General features: G+C 40.4%; 1 protein-coding gene across 1 annotated transcript in view; it reads left to right on the top strand.

The window, feature by feature from the left end:
- The first annotated feature begins 70 nt into the window (after positions 1-70).
- LOC112136143 (hyaluronan and proteoglycan link protein 1) overlaps positions 71-12,623 on the top strand; it is a 26,401-nt gene continuing 13,848 nt past the window's right edge. Inside the window, exon 1 of the mRNA XM_024257738.2 lies at positions 71-160. The gene's annotated coding sequence lies outside the window, so the exon portion shown is untranslated. The remainder of the gene's footprint in view (positions 161-12,623) is intronic.

Raw genomic sequence — 12,623 nt, 5'->3', positions numbered from 1 at the left:
TTCCCTGTCGCGTGACAGCGCCGCACCCCGGAGCCCCCATTGGCCCCGGGGAGGGCTCTGGGGCGCGCGCGCGGCTCTTGGAGGCGCGCGGACGCTGCTGCGCCTCAGTTGACTCGGAGCCGCGCAGAGTTTGACTTCCAGCCGCAAAGTGCAGCTCGAGGTGAGCAGCTTTTCCTTCTGTTTCCGCTTGATGAGGGTCTCAGGACTTTGAAGAAAAGATTCTTGAAGCAGAAAAACTTTCCTGAGAGTTTGATGATTTTGTTGTTTGAAGGATCTTCATCTGTGTCAGAGATCTGTCAGAGCAGCCTCCGAGCTCTGGCTGATGGACATCTCAGCTTTCTCCCTGCAGCATGAAGGATGTTTTCAGACGTTTCAATCTAAACTTTCCCTGTTTCATAAACTTTGCTGCTGCGTTTACATGGAGCGCGCGCGCGCGGAGGGGTCCTTCGTTGTGTTGAGGGTCTGCGGCTCAGAACGTGACCCGGGTTGACCCGGGTTATCCTTTGGGCTGGAGGCCCCTCATGTCCATCATCTTATCACCGCAGGAGCCTGAACTCAGAAACAGGAACTTCTGGAGGAAACTCCAGAGACCTTCCTCTTCCTGTGCGCGTGTGTGCGCGCGCGTGTGTGGGTCAGTGGGGTTTTCATGTCGTCTGCAGCTGCAGGAAACATTTATTACATTTAAATACAATTTTAGAGTCAGTGACTTCTATTAGGAGCATTGAAACACCTGAACCTGCGCGCTCAAACCATACCAGGTGTGTCCAGCAGGGGGCGACACCGACAGAAATGACGTCAGATGGATGCTGGGAGGAAGAACAGCTCAGAGACAAACAGTTGATTTGACTTCCTGACTGTCAGAGTCTTGGTAAACCTGAACATCTCCATCGCTGCACAGACACTTCTGCCTTTGGAGGAGTTACAGTGAAACCACACAAAAGGGGCGGGGCTCCGGGAGTTTCCTCCATTTTCTTCAGTGTCTGATCCCTCATGTGTGGATTCACTGTCAGTCTTTCTCAGGTGAATAACACCTGGATTTAAACTAAATCAAAGTTAAATAAACCAGTTAAACCAAACAGAAATCAGCTCAAACTTAAAAGTTTTCTCTTAAAATGAGTTATTAAGGTCATAGGAGAAAAAAGAAAGAAATAGATGCTAGAGATAAAAGTAATAAAATTATTTAAAAAAAACGCGAAATTTTAAGAGATAAAAGTAGTAAAATGATTACAATCATAAAAAATGCATGAGAATCATGAATTTATGATTTGGTACCATTGTTACAAGCAAAAAGTCAATAAAATTGTAATTTCATGACAAAAAGTACATTTGTGGAAACAGTAAATCACGTTTTTAAGCATTCAGACAAACATTGTTCATATTATCAACAACATTAATTACACTGTTGGGTTTTTGTTGTAACATTTTAAAAGGTAAATATAACATAAAAAAAGAAATATGACTTTTTTTCCTTATAAAATTATGACTGTATGAAGAAGGAGTTTGCAACTTTGTTCATGTAAATTTTATATTTTTTCATAATTTGAAATTTTAATCTTGTAAAAGTTTGATTTATTTTCCCTTTAAATAAAAAAAAATGATTTTTTACTTTATTTTTTGTAAAAAAGTGAACTTTTTTCCAGATCCTTTTATTTTATTGTTATCAATGACCCGATGTTATCTTGAGCTCATTTCTAACTTGGATAAATTTGAAAAAATATATTTTTATGGAGAGTAAAATATTGAAAGTTATTTAAGGTTTAAGTTGATTTATTCTGGAATAATATTCCTGCATTTTTATTATTCAGAATTAAAAGTTACAGTTTTAAAGTTTTAAAAATAGCATTCTGCAGCTTTTTGGACTATTTTGGTATTTAGTAAGAATTTTTAGGCTATTTTGGAGTTTAGCTAATATTTCAGCTACATGCTAGCAGTTTTTGCTAACCTACTTTTTTTTTCGTTTTTTAGGGAAATTTGGCATTTAGCTAATATTTTAGCAGACTATCAGCACTAGCATCTTCAGCGGCCAAATTCATCGTCCAGCATTCACACCAGCATTATCACAGGTAATGCTATATAGTTCATAATTATGTTAAAAAGTTATGGTTTTAAAGTTTTACAAATGTAGTTCAGTAAATGTTTGTCCTGTTCGGTCCGTGACCTCAGGTGAGTTTTAGATTATGGTCCCTGTGTGGTTGACTTTGATATTCCGGCTCCAAAGAGTCGTATTTATATGTGAATATTAAGCTGATGTGTAAACAGAGAAATAGTTGAAACTTCAGAGGAAGTGAAGGCCCGGCGAGCAGACTGGGGATTGTGGGACGGAGCGGCGGCGGCGGCGGAGCGGTTCAGCTCCATTAGAAAGCAACAACAAACATGAGTGTTGATCTTTTTCCAGCTGCTGACGTCAGAAGCTCTCAGCTCCTGATGGGAACTAATGATGATGACCTCCACACCGAACTGTGGAGCCTTTCATTCACTGTTTTGGCGGGAGTTTTGATCTAATCTGATGGTCTGGTTTATCTTCCTGAGGAAACATCTTTAGAAGAGGATCCTCATCACTAAAAGAATCAGACTTGCTTTCACTGGAGGGGTTGGGGGGCTGAGGTTTCCTCAGACCGAGGCGTCGCGAGCTCGCCGTCATTTTTGTGAGACTTGTCATAGCTGTGGTCGACCACGCTGTGAAGAAAGAGGCAAAGAAGATTAGGGCTGAGCGCCACCCCTCTACAACCCCGCTCTGTGTGCTGGACCCCACCCAGAACTCAAACACTCTCCGTGTGTGCAGCCGAATGAAAAGGGGGTGTCTCTCCGTGGGCGTGTCCGTGGAAACCAGGAAACAGCACCTTAGATGAGGTCGAATGCTTGGCTCAGTGTTTGGTTCAGGAAGCGACTCACCGCTGCCATCTGGTGGACGTAGTCTGTCACACACGCGATCTCTGAGGCTCCGCCCTTAACGGGCTCCTTCCCTTCAAAGTCCAAACGTTCTGTTCTCTGGAGGAAAAGCTGCTCTGAGAAAAACAACATTTCATCATCAGCAAACCTGGAGACTACGGAGAGAAAATAGACTCACTCTGATTTGTGCGTAATTCTTGATTTGTAACTCATATAATACATTTGTGCTTAAGTACAAAAATTACAAAATAAATAAAAATACAAAATACAATTTACACATGCACAAATTCTTCATGTCTCACAGATTCACCCGTGAGTGATGCGTTTAAATACTTCTAGAATGCTCGGTCATCAGAGTTTTTTTTTTTAATGTTTTTTGCAAATTTGTTTTCTACTGAAGTTTTTTATCCTAATTTAGAGTTTAGCTTCTATTTTAGCAACATGCTAACATTTTTGACTAATTTAGTTAACTGGGGAGTTTTAGGCTATTTTGAAATGTAGCTATAGGATTTAAGCAATGAGCTAGCTTTTTTTGCTTATTTGGCATTTACTGAGGTTTTTTGGCTTGATTTGGATATTAGCTTCTATTTTAGCAACATGCTAATGTTTATGGCTAATTTAGTTAACTGGGGAGTTTTAGGCTGTTTTGGAGTTTAGCTAGTATTTAAGGAACGAGTTAGCTTTTTTTTGGCTAATTTGGCATCTGCTGGGGTTTTTAGGCTAATTCAGGGTTTACTTTCTATTTTAGCGACATTCTTGTGTTTTTGGCTAATTTGTTGTCTGCTGGGGTTTTACTGGCTAATTTAGTTTAGCTTCTATTTTAGCAACATTTTTACGTTTTTGACTAATTTCCTGGGAGGTTTTTGGCTATTTTGGAGTTTAGCTAGTATGTAAGCTATGAGCTAGCTTATTTTATTGGCTAATTTGGCATCTACTGAGGTTTTTTGGGCTGATTTGGAGTTAAGCTTATTTTTAAGCACACTAAATATTTTTGCAATATTAGCTTGTATTTGGGGTTTTAAAGCAATTTTACTAAATAAAATTCAGAAATTTAGGAAAACTTCAGAGTTTTTTTATATAGTCCTTTAATTACATTTCCAGCCTTTAAGCAAATTTGACATTTTGCAAAAAGCTTTTGGATTTTCAACAAAAAGCTTCAACATCTCCTGACCCAGTATGTACACCCAGACCTCTCCGGTCATCTGGATCCGGTCTTTTATCAGTTCCTAGAGTCAAAACTAAACATGGAGAAGCTGCATTCAGCTTCTATGCACCACAGATCTGGAACAGACTTCCAGAAAACATTAGATCTGCTGAAACACTCAGTGGATTTAAATCCAGGTTAAAGACTCACCTGTTCTATTTGATTAATATGTATTCAAAAGTTTACATCCACACTGTTTATCTATGCTTGTTTTAAATTAAAATCTTTTTACGGTTTTACGGTTTCGTTTTCTAGGATGTAGTTTCTACAGAGAAGCAGGAGATAAAAATTCCCCTCAAAGTAGTGGGCGGGGCTGTTCGTGTGGCGTAAGCCTGGGCGAATTTCCCATCATCCCTTTGTTTACTCTCTAGCTAGCTCATTGCTCCTCACATCTAACATTAACTCTTTAACATCTGAACATCTTTAACATACAGTAACTTTTCAACCGTTAACAGGATAATTCCAGCAGATTCTGAAGGAGAAAAGCGGCTCAAAGTACATAAACACTGAAACGATTCCAGCTCCGATGAGGAAAACAAAGATGTTCATGGATCTATTTGTCTGTGACATCACAATACGATCTATTTCAAGCAGCATTTTTTTTCTTTTGTTGATTCACAAGATTTTGAATAAATAAATATTCAGAGATACAATTTTAATCCTATTTTTCTAATAAATATGTCCTCAATCATCAGAAAAATGACAAAAGATCACGTTAAAAACACCATTTTCACCGGAGTGGGGCTTTAGATTTACCTGGACTGACTCTTGATCCACCTGTGGGGTCAATCAATGAGGTCTGAACCTCCAGCCGTTCTGCAAACAGGGAGAAGATTTACAACCTTTCCCGTATTTGTTCTGGCTCCAGAATCTCGGGAAGAACCAACATCTCCAAGCAGGCTCTGTTGTGTCTCATCGGCCTTCTTTGTGCTTCCTGTGACTCTGTCAGCAGACGATCCGGTCACATCATCACGGCTTAGACATTTAGAATGTTCCCTCCACTCGAGGTATAAAGGAAAACGTACACTTTAGAAATCGCAGCATCTCGGCAGCGTGGTTCTCAACGTTTACAGAAACTACAAATAACTTTTGTAAATGTTCATTTTTGACAATATCAAGAGAAAGTGCTCATTTTATTTTGAAAATCCCCAAAGAACAGGTTGAGAGGACTGTACCCAGGAAGGTTGTTTTGTCATTGACCATCATGGCGTCTGGCACCTGAGTTCCAAATACGGGCAAAACAAACACGATTGTCTCATGTCCGTCTAAAGACCCTCTTTTATTTTTTTGTGAACTTATAACCCCCCCGACCCCCCCGACCCGGTGAACAATTGGGAGGGAAACTGTCGCTTTGTTTACTGCTGTTTGTTTGGAGTCAATAGACTCAGTTGTGTAACGAGCCAACTAGTAGTCACCTGGTGAAATGACCCCACTTATGTTGTTTTGATTCCCCCAAAGACCTCAAACAGGAAGTTGAAGTGTTGTCTGAATTAGCCAATCAGGAGCCCTGATTCATTACTCTAGCGCAGGGTATCAAACACAAAATCCAAAACACACCTTAGGAACAGGGGCCCGTTTCAAGAAGCAGGTTTTGTTGGAACTCTGAGTTCTTGAACTCCAAATTCGGCAAAACTCTGAGTTTTCGGTTCCAGAAAGAGGGATAACTCAAACCCGGGAAAGTGGGCGAAACCAAGCCCGTTCCAAGAAGCGGGTTAGGATGAACTCAGAATCAATCACTATGGTAACTGAGTCTGTGAACGAAACCTGGTCGGTAGCAGGTTTTCTTCAGGAAACTTAGAGTTCTCTGCGGTCTCCGCCCCTTTTTAAAGTGAAAGATGATCAAATATGAGTTCTTCATTAACATTTAGAGAACATTCACATTAGAGACGTCACGTTTTCACCACTCAGAAACCAGAATGACATGTTCATTCATAGAGGATCATGTAGAGAGGAGGCTGATTAATCCAGAGGAAATGTTATTTACGTCGGTAGAGGATTTGGAGGACACGAGTCGACTGACTGCAGTTTCCCAATTCATTTTTATTTCAGCGATATTATAAATAGTGAGTTTTTCCAGGGACTTGCTATTAAAAAATACAGTTTTCTTTTCCTTATTTTAAACCCTTAACAATAGGAATCAAGGAATGTCAAACACCGGAGAAGGATGTGCACTTATCCACCGTCTGGAACTTGTGTCAGACATTAGCTCAATTGACAGCAACGCTGCCTCCCACTGCATAGGTAGTGAGTTCGACTCCCAGCTACGGAAAGTTAATTTTATGTTTAAAAAAAATTCGGCGAATATTTTTTAAGTCTTGAGAATTAAGTAAGGGATAATACCCGACGAAGTGTGCGTTATGAGAAATTAACGCACGACGCGGAGGCCTAAACCGTCCGACGCTTTGCGTCGGACGGTTGCCTCCGTGAAGTGCGTTCATTTCTCATAATGCACTCTTCGGAGGGTATTATCCCGCTTATACCATGGTCTTTACAAAATAAATAAACATTTAATCAATATTTAGTACTTTATTCTTGTTATTTCTTTGGTTTAGCTCATTTTTTCACAAAAAAGCGGACTATTTGATCATCCGTGATGCGGTTTGTTGTCACGGTGATATGGAACACGGCATGAAGCCTGAAGCCGTTACAGACCTCAGCTGCAGCGGTAAAGTGTCGCTGTTTTGAAAGAAAGACCCGGACAAATTAGGATATTTTTCATCTTTTCTGACATTAATCCTTCAGAGAGCAGCTAGAACATAAACAGAACATATTCAGCTTCTGTCTGTGTTTCATTTCATGGCAGGTTCGTTCTTCTGAGCTGCTCTAAAATGAGAAACTCCCTCTTGTGGTGAAACAGAAGACTACACCTTTCATGTCGAGTGGTGTTTTATTAGAAGGAGAATAACCAATTTGTCAATATTAATTTACCTTACAAAAGGAGAGGAATATAAATGCTGGTCGCTACAATAAGTTGAATAAAGCATCAGTGCAGAGAGAAAGTTCATCCATTACTGCTTGTTTTGTCCAGACGATGAAGGAAAATGTTTTTAAAGAAGCCTGCGCAGTGATATCGAACGTTTGGTCTGTGTGACCGGAACTTCTTTTTTAGGTGTGCGTTATTACTGTGCATTATCACTTTTTAATGCACACCCAGCAGCCAATCAGAATCGAGTATTCACCCAGACCATGGTATAAAATTAAATAAATACTTTTTTAACATATGCCAGGCAGCTACAGTTTCTTTTTAGCGTGCAGTGATATCTGTGTGTGTAGGTGGGGGGGGTTACGATCACGGAGATTACTTATTAGATTAGTAACAGATCAAAAACCATTCCTTACTCAACAAGAGACAAAATAACCTTCCTGACATTATTTATTCATTATTAGAAATGATTCAAATAACTGCAGATATTTTCTCTCTGTTCTACCGCTGCAGCTGTGTTGCTTTTCTTGCAGAAAATGTTCTCCTATAGTCGCATATGCTTGACGGAACTTATCAATTTCCCTCGCCGGAAGTACGTAACTCAGCTGTTTGTTCCCGTTGCCATGGTGAATCGTGCTGTCTTTGCTCCATTGATCGGGGCTTTTTATGGTCACGACGCTCACACCTGATTCTGGTTCTGACAACTTCAAGTTGATTGAATCAAACATTTTCAGCTGTTCTGGAACCGAAAACCCTGAGTTTGAGAATTTAGAGTCCAGTGACTCTAAGTTCAGGTTCGAACTCTAAATTTGTTGAACCTGCTTCTTGAAACGGGCCCCAGGATTAACATTTATTGAACACTAAAACTACATTTTCAAAACTTTAGAGCGTAACTTAACTTCTTTATGAAGTAGATATGTGAATGCTTTAAGCTGAAGATGCTAATGCTGGTATCTAAAAAAGCTGAAGCTAATAGCCGGCTAAAAATTTTTGCTAAATGCCACATTAGCCTAAAAAAAACTTTGGTCAGCCAAAACAGCTAGCATGTAGCTGAAATATTAGTTAACTCAAAAATAGTCTAAAAAATCTTAGTAAATCTTAGTAAATTCCAAAGAAATGTCAATTTTTTCAACTTTAAAACAGTAACTTTTAAACATAAACATGAATAATAAAAATGCAGGAATATTATTCCAGAATAAATCAACTTAAACCTTAAATAACTTTTAATATTTTACTCTCCATAAAAATATATTTTGTCAAAATTATACAAGTTAGAAATGAGAACAAGATAACATCGGGTCATTAATAACAACAAAATGATCTGGAGGGCCGGATAGAATTACCCGGAGGGCCGGATCCGGCCCCCGGGCCGTGACTTTGACACGTGTACTTTAGCGTTTAAGCTAGTTTTAAAAAGTTTTGTACTGAAGAGAAGGGTTGCAGGAAAGTCTTGATGATGATGCTTTGAAGTAGGAAATTAGCTCAAAAGTCAATTAGACTTTTCAAAATAAAAGCATTTCATTTTTCAATTATTACCTTTTATACAAAAATAACTTATTTTAATGTTTTCTTTATTCTGCAGGGATTTTATTAAATTTTGACTGACAAATTGAAGCTAACGTAGAAGTCCATCAATCCATCCATCCATCCATCTTCTTATCCGCTTCTTCCCATTCGGGGTCGCGGGGGTGCCGGAGCCTAACCCGGCTACTGATGGGCGAAGGCGGGGTACAGCCTGGACAGGTCGCCAGTCTGTCGCAGGGCAACGTAGAAGTCATTTTAAGAAAACTTTTCCGATTTTTAGTTTATTTCCACACAAACAAAAACAACAAGGATGACAAACAAACCTCTTTTACAACCTGGAACTCTGGAGTTTGGTTGAACTTCATGAACTAGAAACAAATTTCTTCTGGATTACACCTGGATACTCTGCAGGTCTTTGTGTTCCTCTTACATGGAGCTTAACCAATCAGAGCTTGAGGTGAGGATGATGATGTCATCCGAGTCCAGATACGGCCGTCATCTGTTCTGTTACCGGCGTGGCGTCAGCGGCTCTGCAGCGTGTCAGACGGTGACACACAGACTTCCTTGGAGCTCCTGCCGTCTCTCCTCCTGGTCGGAGGAGTCGCTCCTCCGTGGCTCCTCCTCCTCCTCCTCCTCCTCCTCCTCCTCCTCCTCCTGATGGTCCCTCCGAAGTCAGGCGAGGGAAAAGTTCCATCAGTGAGCGATCTTTGTGATATGTCGTGGTCTCAACCTGCAGACGTTCTCCCTGTGGAGCCACGCAGGAAGCTGAGAACAGAGCCGAGACTACCAAAACAAAAGCCTTAAGGATAACAAAGTAAAAGCATGTGAGGGAGACCACAGCCGGCCTCAGGTAGAGTAGAGTTCGGGGTGTCGTATCCCTCTGAACCCCTAAACCTCTCAGAAAACCATGATTTCAGTTCATCTATCCATGTATCAGTCTCTCTTCTGAGGTGTTGAAGTCCTGACACGACTGCGTTTACCGGGCTTGGGACAGGCACAGGAAGGTTACTGGTTTGAGGCCGCGTTTATCTCTTTACTGTCTTTTTAGTCTATTTGTTGCAGATGTTCGGCTTTGGCTTCACGGTTGAGTTTGGTGAAGTGACAGGAGAGGATTTTATTTTCCTTTCTAACTCGTTTGAGGGTTTTAGAGGCGAATGTTCATCAAAAAAATAGAAAAATCCAGTTATTAACCTCATCAAAAACTTGTTTCCTTTTGGTCCTTAGCAAACAAAAACAAGCCAGAAAACAACACGCCTGCTGGAAGCAGGAAGCTCCTGCGTGACCTGCAGGTCAGGTGTTAGTCACCCACGACCTGTGCTGAACTTTGACCTTTCAGTTCCTGAGAGCGAGTCCGCTCGTCAGCAGCATCTGAAGCTGCGTTTGATCCGAGTAATCGCACAAAATCCCGACGCGAAGTCCAGAAGATCCTGCTGAAAGGCTTGTAACTGTCTTTTCAAAATAAGAGCTTCTACTGGGGGGAAGAGTTTTTATCGTCAGTGAAGGGATCGGAGGGCCACTTGGTTTGTTTTATCTGAACCGGACAGAGTAAATACCAAACCAGATCCTGATGCTTCACTCTAACAGACTCACTCGTTCTTGTTAAATCTGGTTCCTGGAAACGCAGCCAAACATTCAAACTGCTGCAGCGTCTCTTCTGCTGAAGGAAACATCAAAGCTGGATGTTCTGAGGCTTTAGTGAAGCAACAAGCTGCCGTCTAACCTGGACGAAGCTCAGACTCCAGACGCCTTAACGCCTTAAAAACGTAAGAAAAGCTGGTTCCTACCAGAGAGGCCTCTGAAATTTCAAAATAAGAGTTTAGACGAGGAAACTTTTACTTTCTATCTCCACCGTTCGATTTCTCCACTGATCTGGTTTGTCTGTGACTTCCTCAGAGCTATCGGAGTTCAGATGTTATAAAGACAGTTTGAACGGCGTTTTAAAATAGATTCTTATTTATGTCTGGAGTGTCTCATTCTCAGAAAGACTAGAAACTCGTTTTCTCCTGAACAACTAAAGCCTCAGTCACATGTCCATACTAGGAGTGTATTGGTAAGAGCCTGGTGATACGGTACATATCGCGATACCTGAGTCACGATACGATACGTATCACGATTTATCCCAACCCTGTACCAGTGGTCAAATTAATTTTATCCAATGATAATCACTTCAACTGTATCTCATATACTAGTTCCTCTAATCCAACCAAATTCATAGTTTAATAAATAACTAATTAAATGTCAGCATTTTTAATCGATAGAATGAATGATCACCATATATCGCAGAATCGATTTCTTCATTGACCCCTAACCCGTTCGGGTTCTGTGGGTTTGTGGGGGTCCGGTCCGTGGACGGTCATAGAGAGGAGCGGCTGCATCTGAAGGGAGTGCAGGTGTGTCTTTGACTGATGATCCTGAAGAACGTACCGTTGTTGTGCGTTTGTTAAGTGTGTCGTGGAGCATTGGTCAATGCTAATTGACATTCTACGTTCCTATGACGTACAGGTGATGCTGTCAATAGTAATGTGTGAGTATCAGCTCCTCACTGACTGCACAATGTGATACACAAGTACCTGTAAGACAGGAGTATCAAGGTCACGGGCCGAACAGGATAAACATTTATAGAACACTCTCAAACTACATTAGCTAATATTTCAGCTACATGCTAGCTGTTTTGGCTAATTTAGACTTCTTTTCAGTTTTTAGGCTATTTTTAAGTTTAGCTATTTTTTCTGCTATATGCTAACTGTTTTGGCTAATTTAGGCATCTTTTCAGTTTCTAAGGCTGTTTTGGAGATTAGCTAATATTTTAGCGACATGCTAGCTGTTTTGGCTATTTAAGCTTTAATCTTGTACTCTAGTCTTTAACCCAAACAGTGACTCTGAGAACTCAGCACAAGAATTCCAATATGCTTCAATGTACGTTGTTGCATACATGGTAAATAAAAGACCTTCAACCTTTTTCTTAGGTTATTTTGAGGTTTAGCCAGTTTTTCTCAGCTACATGCTAACTTTTTTGGCTAATCTTTGTTTTGTTTTTTAGGCTAATTTGGCATTTATCTAATATTTTAGCTGCCTATCAGCTTCAGTGTTTTTAGCCATCAATTTTAGCACCTTCAGCTATCAGCACCAGCATCTTCAGTGACCAAATTCAGCTTCCAGCATTCACACTAGCATTATCACAGGTAATGCTATATATCTAGTTCATGAATATGTCTAAAAGTTACGGTTATAATGTTTTAAAAATGTAATTCGATAAATGTTTATCCTGTTCGACCTAAGGTGTGTTTTGTGCGATAGAGTTTGACACCCCTGATCTATATGAATGTTTCTCAAAAACCTGATGCTGCTAAAAAGCCTTTCATTGGCTGACGTCATTCCTGAATTGTAAAAACGACCATGTTTTCTTTCATGCTTCACTTCTGTTTACACACGCCTCACACCCACACCCCCCCCCCCCACACACACACAGGCGTTTGTGAACACACAGGTCCTTTCAGCGCCGATGCTGATTGTGTGTAAATGCCGACGTTTGCGTTGGCTGCCTCTCAGAACCGGCGCTTTACAGAGTCCCAGCTGTCGGGAACGGGGCGGAGTCCCGCGGACCGCCGTGGGACAACACATGACTTCACCGTCAGACCATCTGACCTGAAGGATCAACTGTTTTCCTTCTTTCTGACTGTTTTTTTTCACTGACGTTATAAATGTCTGGAGGCTTAAATAAAGTCCTGAAGTCATCAAGTTACTTTATTAGGACTTTATGTTTCCACCATGGAACGGAAATCAGAGCAACCCGGTTCTGCTGGCTGCTAATTACCTGGATCAGGTGTGTTAGGTCTCCAGTCAGTTCATTTAATTAGATTTGATCAATGTAAAGACTAGTCTTTATGGGTCTAACTTTTAAAATATACTCAATGTTACAAGAAGTTTGAGGAAAGATGAGTAAAAATCTTGTATTATTTAAAATAATTTTAAATAATAAATTTGAATAAATTTATAAAAAATTAAAAATTACAAAAATTCAAAGAAACAGAAGTCTCAAAGTGAGAAACCAGCTACATAAAGCCTGGAGCAGCATTGTCCGGC

Source organism: Oryzias melastigma, linkage group LG12, assembly GCF_002922805.2.
Source record: "Oryzias melastigma strain HK-1 linkage group LG12, ASM292280v2, whole genome shotgun sequence".
In the NCBI taxonomy this organism is placed as follows: domain Eukaryota; kingdom Metazoa; phylum Chordata; class Actinopteri; order Beloniformes; family Adrianichthyidae; genus Oryzias; species Oryzias melastigma.
This window is presented reverse-complemented; position numbering and strand designations above follow the sequence as displayed.